The sequence below is a fragment of the Hydractinia symbiolongicarpus genome, chromosome 5 (assembly GCF_029227915.1).
Source record: "Hydractinia symbiolongicarpus strain clone_291-10 chromosome 5, HSymV2.1, whole genome shotgun sequence".
Lineage (NCBI taxonomy): Eukaryota > Metazoa > Cnidaria > Hydrozoa > Anthoathecata > Hydractiniidae > Hydractinia > Hydractinia symbiolongicarpus.
This window is the reverse complement of record NC_079879.1, coordinates 7,515,952-7,525,619: the sequence shown is the minus strand read 5'-3', so window position 1 is coordinate 7,525,619 and position 9,668 is coordinate 7,515,952. Positions and strand designations below refer to the sequence as shown.

Genomic DNA, 9,668 nt, shown 5'->3' with positions numbered 1-9,668 from the left:
TTCAGTAATACACTGTAATACCTTGTAGTATTCAGTAATATACTGTAATACCTTGTAGTATTCGGTAATACACTGTAATACTTTGTAGTATTCAGTAATATACTGTAATGCCTTGTAGTATTCGGTAATACACTGTAATACCTTGTAGTATTCAGTAATATACTGTAATAACTTGTAGTATTCGGTAATACTTTGTAGTATTTAGTAATACACTGTAATACCTTGTAGTATTCGGTAATATACTGTAATGCCTTGTAGTATTCGGTGATACACTGTAATACCTTGTAGTATTCAGTAATACACTGTAATACCTTGTAGTATTCAGTAATATACTGCAATGCCTTGTAGTGTTCGGTAATACACTGTAATACCTTGTAGTATTCAGTAATATACTGTAATACCTTGTAGTATTCGGTAATACAATAATATTAATACGTTGTTATATGGATTATTAAAACTTTAAACACGGTTGCTATTGCCCGCTATGACGTAAGTTGTAACCAATGACATGCCGCCCTTTACCTGGGTAATAAAGCTATATATGGGACTTTTCTGTCATTTGTATTTGGATGTCCAGTGTGATATTTAAGATGATTTAAGTTTGTTGTTTTTGTCCTCAGTGATCATACATTTTCCCCCGCCATTAGCTTGACTTTCGTGTAAGTCACTAGTCGAAAACCAACAACCGTTGCAAAGAGGCTACAATAAACACTCGACGACAGCATATTGAATAAACAGTGGTACTCTGTAGTTTGACAAATCATTAGTATTATCCCTATTGTTTTTGTTTGATTTTTTATATTTTCAAATATCTATACGCCAATAAGATGAACACTACTGCGTTACCTAAATTAGACCAAAGCTAAGTTGTTTATTTTTGAGCTTCAAAGATTATCTTTAATTTTGTAAACTTTGGGACGACAATATTTCTAATTGGGAATTTTTAACATCGATATGCGTGTGGCGTGGTGGAATGCAGAGGCAAGGGGGGATTGCGGGATTCCTACAATTTCGTATCCTGATATATAATATGCACTAATCATTGCTCCCCATGTTAGGATATATATAACTTGCTTCAGAGGTCCTGCAGTGTTTAATACTGGCTCTAATATTCCTTGACGGTGTTCTTGTAAGTCGAAATATCGAAGTTTTTTTCGTGCATTCTTATCACCCTAATTTTTTAAAAAATGTTGCAGATTAAAACAAAATAATACCAATACACCAATTCATAACAAAACAATTACATTTCCCGTTGTAAAAACCGGCGTATAAAAAAAAATTCCGACAAAATAGAATCTCTTTAGAAAATTTTAAGGCGATATTTTATAGAACTGGAGTGTTGCACTAACTAATCGTTCATAATCTACACTTTTACACTCACTAAAAATGCATGAAGTATAAACTAGTATATAAATAACTAGCTGTATTATACTTCGTTTAGAAAGCGTTATACTATTTGACAGCCTGAGCGCTAATGAGAGGGTGGAAGGGAAGCGGAAAAGAAAATGAGATAAAAGACGTGCTGAATTACCTCCTTTTTTTTACTGCGTTATATTAAAATAGCAAGTAGTAACAAACTATAAAATGTCGTGCTTCTTTGTTTTGTTTAATAACTTTTTGTGTCTAGTAGCATGATTCGGACAAATACGTTTTTAAGCGTTTTAATAAATGTAGTTTACATCTTATGTAATTTTGGAGATATCGTAGATATATATTACGTTAATTATGCTGAACCTTATTAAGTGCACAATTTGTCAAGGCTGTTATTGGTCGAAAAACAAAAAGGACATATATAAAATCACTGTTTTGTCTAGAAAGTGTTTAAAATTTAGAACGATATCTTTTTTATTTGAACTTACTTTTGTTTTGTAGTGTTGAAGTGTTTTATTTTCTTTCTATTTTGCTTATTTACATAGGTTTATTTTTATTTTATTTTACTAAACATTTTTTACAATTACTTGGCAGAAATATTTCACAGTCCTAAAGGTTCTGGACTGATATGTAGCTCTGCCAAAATTGTTTAAAAGCACAATGTATATATGTTAGAAATCAGATTATATTTGTATCAGTTATTTTTCTGTTTATGTCTTTCTCCATGAAGTATTAACGAAAGTTCAAGAGACTCGGGAAAGTGATTTGATAAAATGAATGCTGGAGTTATCAACTGTATTGTTAACAGGCCCCAGAATAATCTGAGGCGTTTTGTACGTTAAATGACTTGGGACTGGGTCAATTTTAGCAAAAAATGGGAAAATAAAAATATCTTTTTCTCTCAGTACTTTCAGAAATGTTAACAACGTGTATGAGCTGGTCCTACCTACACCATATTTTATAACCAAAAACGTCGCCCAAGATTGTAGGTTTGGCATAGTCATGACTATTGATTGAGCGTTGTTCAAGTCAGTTCAGCCAGTTTATCAATTCTCAATATCAATATCAATTCTCTAGTTAACTGACGTCAAAGATTAAATCTTTTTAAAACAAAATTAAGCCTGCAAAGGAATAGCGGCGGAGTGGATTATTTCAATGCTAAGAAAGCAGAAAGGTTTAAAGCCAGTCAACTTTCAGGAACAAAAAATTTTAAAAACAAAATAATTAGCAGATATTTAATCAAATTTCAGTATTTTTATTGCTTTTTTCCGATTTGTTTGATTTTAAGTGGAAATCCACCTTAACGGAAATGGTTTTTATATTCTTATGTGGTTAAGTTTTTCTGTGATCGGTTAATGTGCACGAAATATACTACGGAAAAACGAGTGTAAGTTGCACCTATTTTTCAATGCCATACTCCAGAAAGGTTACACTTTATAATTTGCTGAATATCGAGCAAAATGACAATTTGTAGAGAAATTCATTCCAAAATTTTTTACTCAAAACATTATTTTTATAAAACAGACAAACGTTCGCGGTAATGGAAAACAAAGGTCAAACTTTTTTTTTTTTTATTTTCTTCACTTAAAATGAAGTATGATGTGACATGACAGACATGTTTTTATTATTTATTTTTACTCTAATGTTGACTAGAAGCAATTTAAAGTTTCAATGGTTATGATGTCACAGTTGCGTTAGGCTATACTCATAGTTAGTATGTAGGTCAGATCAAACAAAATTCAGTAAACCTAACAGATTATTGGAAACTTTGATATCTTACCCTGAGGCATATTTATACATAATAAATTGCTAACATACATGTAACAGTACAAACCTCTGTTCTCCTATAAAGAGCCTTTGAGACTCCTATAGTGAGATTTTTTAGTTCACAAAGAAACACATTAAAAGAGACCTACGTTTATCAAGATCTATGTTTAGATTCAGGATCTTTTTCAGACCATTCGCGTTTTTCTTCTCCCTTTTTATTAACTTATTTTTAGGGGATTACCGTAACATAGCCCATCATCAACCCCGCGCACACGATCCCCGAAATGTAAAGGAATGTCAAGAACCGTAATAATTTAATATTTGGATTGAAACATTTAATAACTTATGAAATATTTATAGCCATTTTTTGCTAAGGGCTGGCTTTCTTTTAGGGCTCATTTTGAGAGCGTGCTACAATGAAATTGATTACCCTTAGTAAATAATTAACGTATAGCGTCAGAAAGATTTTACACAAACAGAAAAACCTCTTCAAAATTTGTTATTGTTAACCTGACATATCCAACTTCAAGAAATAACCAGGAAGGAGATCTGGAAATAAAAAAGAAAAGTTGTTTTTTCTAAAAATACTAAATTAGAGTTTTTAACTCTAAATTTAAGTTTTTAATTTTAATACCTTTTTTAATTGCGATAGCGCGATGGTTTGGTTTCGGCTCAGCCCTACGGCATTCAAAAGTCACATTAATAATATTTTAAGATAACAAGTGCTATCTTAAGATAACTCTATTAATGTGATTTCGGAATGCGTGTATATTCACATAAATGTCTTGATTGTAAGATAACTCGAATTATTTTAAGATAACATAAATGTGATAATTCTATCTTTTCTAATGCGCATATGTGTAAATGAACGTTGCTTAGGGTGCGGATACGTAAAGTAGCTCACAAAACAACAGCCTACATGAATTTCCGGCCGTATTGACATTTATTTTGATACGTCATTTGTATTGTCCTTGTGGTGTCGCGTATGTGCTCTGCTGTAGAGTTCGCTCTGCGGTGGAGAACAAGATGCATTTTGTTAGTTTTGTGTTGTGATGTATTGTCCCGTGTTAATTATGTAAAGAGAATAATTGTAATTTTGGTACTATTTTTAGTTAAATTTTCTGCACATCTTGCACATCTTTTTTCTGCGCATTTAGTCTTCAACATGTAATGACAGAGTCGAACATACATTTTTGTATTAAATTTGCTGTTGAGTGAAATTTTTCTTTCATACATCACAGGAGTTGTCCTGTATCTCACCATCTGTTTTAGTTGTTTTCTCTCACATGTAGTTGGCTTGGCTTACGCCACTATATATCTAGTAAGTGTTTATTTCTTATTATATTTTATGTCATCTTACATGTGTAATTTGTTGCTTAAATTTCGTCTTGTAATTTTGTCGTTTAGCGAGTAAAAATAGTTAACTAAGTTGAAATCGTGTAAGCACCTACACTAGTCGATAAGGCCCGCAGAAAAATCTACTTAGTGAATACACAAAAAAAAAATTTTCCCCGTGTTTCCCCGTCGCCTTTATTGAGTAGAGCTTAAAACGCTGCTGAAAATAAATGTATACAGTATTCTCTTCAATTAGCGGACACTTAATTAACGGACACTCGAGCGGACAAATTTTTTTGCACGAAATGGCAACTATAGGCTTTTTTTCTCTCCAATTAGCGTACAATCCAAAAAATTAGAGATAAGCATTTAATTTTAAAATATCTATTTTAAACACTTTAAAACTTTACAGGAAATGTCTGCTTTTACAGTCTCAATCTTCTTCGCAAACCAGTCAATCAATTTTTCTTGTCCATAAAACTTATACACAACTGGTATTTCCAGACCATATCCACCTCCACGATTAACTCTCTTTCCACAAACCTAAGCTGTAATCGAAGTGTTCGAGACTTTCAAGAACATGAAAAATATTTTTGATATGTTTTGTGGCATGTGTACAACAATGCTTTCGTTTTGTAAAGAATCAGTTCTTATTATTGCTATTGCATTTCCGTCCACTTCGTTAGATGGCTCATGCCTGAATTGTAACAGCTCCCTGTAATAGTACTCATTCCAATCCTTTTCGATGAGTATGGGTATGTTGACCTCAATATCTATGTTAAACGACAGTTTGAGCGTTAAATGCAGTTAAACCCTGCCATTCATCTAGTGATTAGTGCAGATATACGTTATACTAAAACTCTGTTGAGTTGTTATAGAAAGAAGTTTTCTGCAAGTGCGATTCAAATAAAATTGAGTTATTTATAAGACATTGAATGCCAGTTGAATGCAGGATTAGCCACCAAACATTTTCTATTTTGCAAAACGTTGTCACGATGGCTCAAGACACATAAAAACTAGTCCGTTAACTATAAACCCAACATACATTTTAAAAATCAGGGAACATTTTTTTGTTTTTTTTTAAGAAAAAATACAGAATTTATGTCAATATTTCTTTGTGTATCAAAGCTACATTGGCCAAACATGCGTTTCCTACTGATCACAGTGTTTGTATTCCGTGAATTATGTTTAGCATGGGTAAAATTCATGGTATTGTTGTTTAAAAAAATTGTCAAATTAAGTCCACAATTAAGTCTGTCTACAAAAAACAGTTATTCACATTAATTAATCAGCTCAAAAAATATCTGCAAACTAATTACAGACGATGTGGCATCCACAAAAAAAAATAGTCCACATGGAATTTAATTCATGTGAAACATAATTCAGTGGTTCTATATTGTTATCCATTAACATCTTAGCTTTAACTGATTAACTGTACAGAGTCAAGCATGGTATTCCAATATTCCCGCATATACTTAATGAAAATCATACTATATATCACAAAACTTTGTTAAAATTTGATTGAAATGGAGTTCTCTAATAGTCTGGATGTAATACAATTTTCTCAATGAATGTGTAGTCTACGAAGTCTGTTATTTCTATTTGTCTTTTTGTGACCATGTCAACAGAATTGAAAACATTGTTTGGATTTTTATAAAGCAATAAGGAAAAAAGAATCAACAAGCATTGCAGTTAGTGAGTGACATACATCGCTACTTTTTGGCCACAATGGACCAGTGTCAGTGTTGCAAGTGTTTGATTGTGCGTCAAAACCAATACATATGTGTTCAGGCTGAAAATATAATCAACAAGTCACCAAGCCCAAAAAATACCGTCAATGAAGAAACTTTATGAAATTCCTGAAACTTGTACTTGAAAAGAGCAATTGGCTTTTAAAAATTGATTCTGGACCTATTTGTATTCATGAAAACGGCACACAGTTATGACCTATGGTATAAAGCCAATAGCACTAGTCGAACAAATACTCCACATAAATGTTTTTCTTTTTGATTCAGCCTAAAAAACAGCAAAAATGCAATGTGTACCAACTAGGATTTTTCTATATAAAAAATTTTTTTCAATTAAGAACAACGAGTTTCCATTCATTACTATCTGCATGCATGAATAGATGGGTTTTTTTATTTATATATTTCCAGCATTAAAAAATAATTATTTGAGGAAACTTCTTAAATGTTTCCATTCATTACTATTTGCATATATATAAATGTTTTTATATTTCTTATTTTTGCAACGTTAAAAATAATTATTTGAGGAAATTTCTTAAATGTTTGTTAAACTTTCACACAACTGTTTAAAAAGTTATGCAGACTTTTACTTTGGACTAAAACGTTCTTTTACTTTATATTTTTATTGTACATGAAGCAGAGACCAGTGTCCTTCTAGGGTTATTAAGAAATATTTACGTTATATTTAGGTTAAATCTTGGCATTCATTTTTTTGCTTTGCTAAATTGTATTTTTGGTAATATAGAACAGACAGCCAATTACTGATATGAAAAATCATAAGAATAATATTAAACGAAGATCCATACAATGTAAATGTAAGTCCTTGCTTTTTTATAGCTTTAGACTCCTCAAATAGAAATATGTGAACACATCTTTTAGAGTACTATTAGACCTCTATGTATTGTCTGCAAATTCCGGAGAATTGCTTCAATGTTTTATTGTTTTGTGTTTTGTTTTTTAGTGGAGAAACTGATTACATTGCAACGAACGAGTAAATGATCAGTGAAAAACAATCTAAGAAATGTATGGATGCTGAGTCGTTTACAACACATGTAAAAAAGTGCGCCAAATATAATTTTTATAAAAAAATCTGCCGAATTTATGGATACTGTGTCGTTGATAGCAAGCACAAACTGTGTATTTGCTTTCCCCTCTTGAAAATTTTAGCGAATGTGTGCATGAGAGTTCTGTAACCATGGAACCAATATACGTCTTATGTGCCTTTAACAGAACACTGTGTGGTGAAAATCAATATAAGAATTGCGTCAATGCTGTGGCGGTTTCACGCGCTGTTAGTAAAAGTATGGATGCTGTTTCTAACAAAACATTATAATCAATGCAAAATGTTATTTTACATTTGTTAATGCTCGGGAACTGCAATCTTTCTAAAAAGAGTATGAATGTCATGTCAAGCAAAAAAGGTGTACTAAGCTATGTTGTGGAAATCATTGCAGCAAATATAAGGTCGTGTTCCCATAAGTTCTTAAAAAGATGATGGATTTAGTGCAGCTCTGTCGGTAGAGCGTTTGAATCATCTCCTCTAATTGAGATTATAAGTTCAATGTCCCCCCATTGTCTAGTTAGTTTGTCATTTCATAAAGATTTTTGTTTTGGGAGCTAAACACTGGAAACCTGGTCCATCCTGAAATCCATTGAGCACAGACCACATTAAATATAAATCACCATCAGTGGTTTGAGGCAGAATTGTAAGAGAATTTACATACTGGATGGTTCTTTTGTTATGAAAGTTTTTTTGCAGTAACTTTAATGACTAAGGTGTCTTTTTATGCCACTACCTGTACACATGATAGAGCTTAAAAGTACTGCCAAACTCTTTTTCCATGTATTGGAATAAAATGTTAGTGTTGATCATGTTGTTGTTATTTGTTTCTTTACAATACATATTATGACTGCTAGGTGATATATTTCTCTGTTTGCTATTACTTTTCCTAAAATTCATAGTTTCCAAATTAATTGTATTCATTTCCAAAGTTTTTTCGTGTAACATTTCTGTGATCTAATAGCAAGATTCTTAAAGATTAATTGTTTTTTAGTGAAGAAACTGATTATTGAAATCCACTAGCTGTTACTGTTTTGCCAATTTATATAACCAAAAATTGCAGCAAGCTCAACTGACATCCAGTTATACAATGGCAAGTGCCTTAGCACAAGCAGATCGATATTAACAAATATGTTCTTGCTTAATTAGTCTTATATATTAATTCGGTATATAACTTCACAATAAAAATAAATACGAGAAGTTTGATTGATGATGACATTTTTTATTTTATTTTAACGGATATTTCGTCTTGTTACTACAAGACAATTATCAACGTAAATTGTTACAATTATCTCAAAAGTTTTTTAAATATAATTTTCAACAACTACGCAATACACAGAGGACGTATAAAAACAATACTTAACGAAATATATAACACATAACGGCATACCCAAAGGTATATAAACTATATACCGTTGGTGAGGGTAACGTCCACCGCGCGGTGCACAAATGCACTCCTTAACGAAATATATAACACATAACGGCATACCCAAAGGTATATAAACTATATACCGTTGGTGAGGGTAACGTCCACCGCGCGGTGCACAAATGCACTCCTCCCCTTGTTGACTATAAATAATATTTATCTTAAAACAATTTTAATGGAACAGATAATCCCTGTACATTAAGCGTGGGACTGTTATCACAAATATACATGGCCTCAGCTATTTTTTTCTTTTTAAAGTGGTGAACATTATCTATCAAAATACTGAAGTTCTTTTGTTCACCAAGTTGGTAATTCTCAATGACTGAATGTTTTAGGATGTGAGAGTTCTTATCGCGTTTTTGGTGGTCTATCTTTCATTAAGCCTCCTGGCTGTTTCACCAATGTATATAGCATCGCACTATTCCACCGGACAAGTATATTTGTACACAACACCATAACATTTTACATTGATCAGCAATGCGTGCTTGACATTGGCTGATAGAAACTGTTTAAAAGTGTTAGACGCTTTACTAAGCAGTTACCATTATTTTCTAATTCGCTTTTCTTAAACGAAATTAACCTTATTTATTTTCCCGTAGCCAGACTTGACAGAATAAAAACCATGAAAGGTGTTATTGGAGATTCATTGGTGTCTTCTTCAGAAACAGTGTCGGCATTTTGAATGTTGAAATTTCGCTGTGTGTTATTAATTACATTAGATACAACTGCTTCGGGATAAGTTTTTTATAAACACATTTTTTAAGTGATTTAGTTCGTATTTCAGATCTTGTGATTAAGAGCATATATTAAACGCTCTCAACACCAACCATTTAACCGTTTCAACTTTCCATGGGCGTGATGCAGATGAATTCTAGTGCATTTATATGTCAGTGTTCGTGTCTTTTCGATAAATAGATGTGTTTTTACATCAAGAAAGGCTATGTAGTTATCGTTTTTAACTTCA

At 32.0% G+C, this 9,668-nt stretch overlaps 1 long non-coding RNA gene across 1 annotated transcript; it reads left to right on the top strand.

The window, feature by feature from the left end:
- Positions 1–3,952: 3,952 nt before the first annotated feature.
- LOC130644507 (uncharacterized) lies at positions 3,953–7,720 on the top strand. Its single transcript, XR_008982608.1, has 3 exons — positions 3,953–4,459; positions 6,908–7,033; positions 7,180–7,720. It is a non-coding gene; the product is annotated as an uncharacterized LOC130644507 (long non-coding RNA).
- Positions 7,721–9,668: the final 1,948 nt, after the last annotated feature.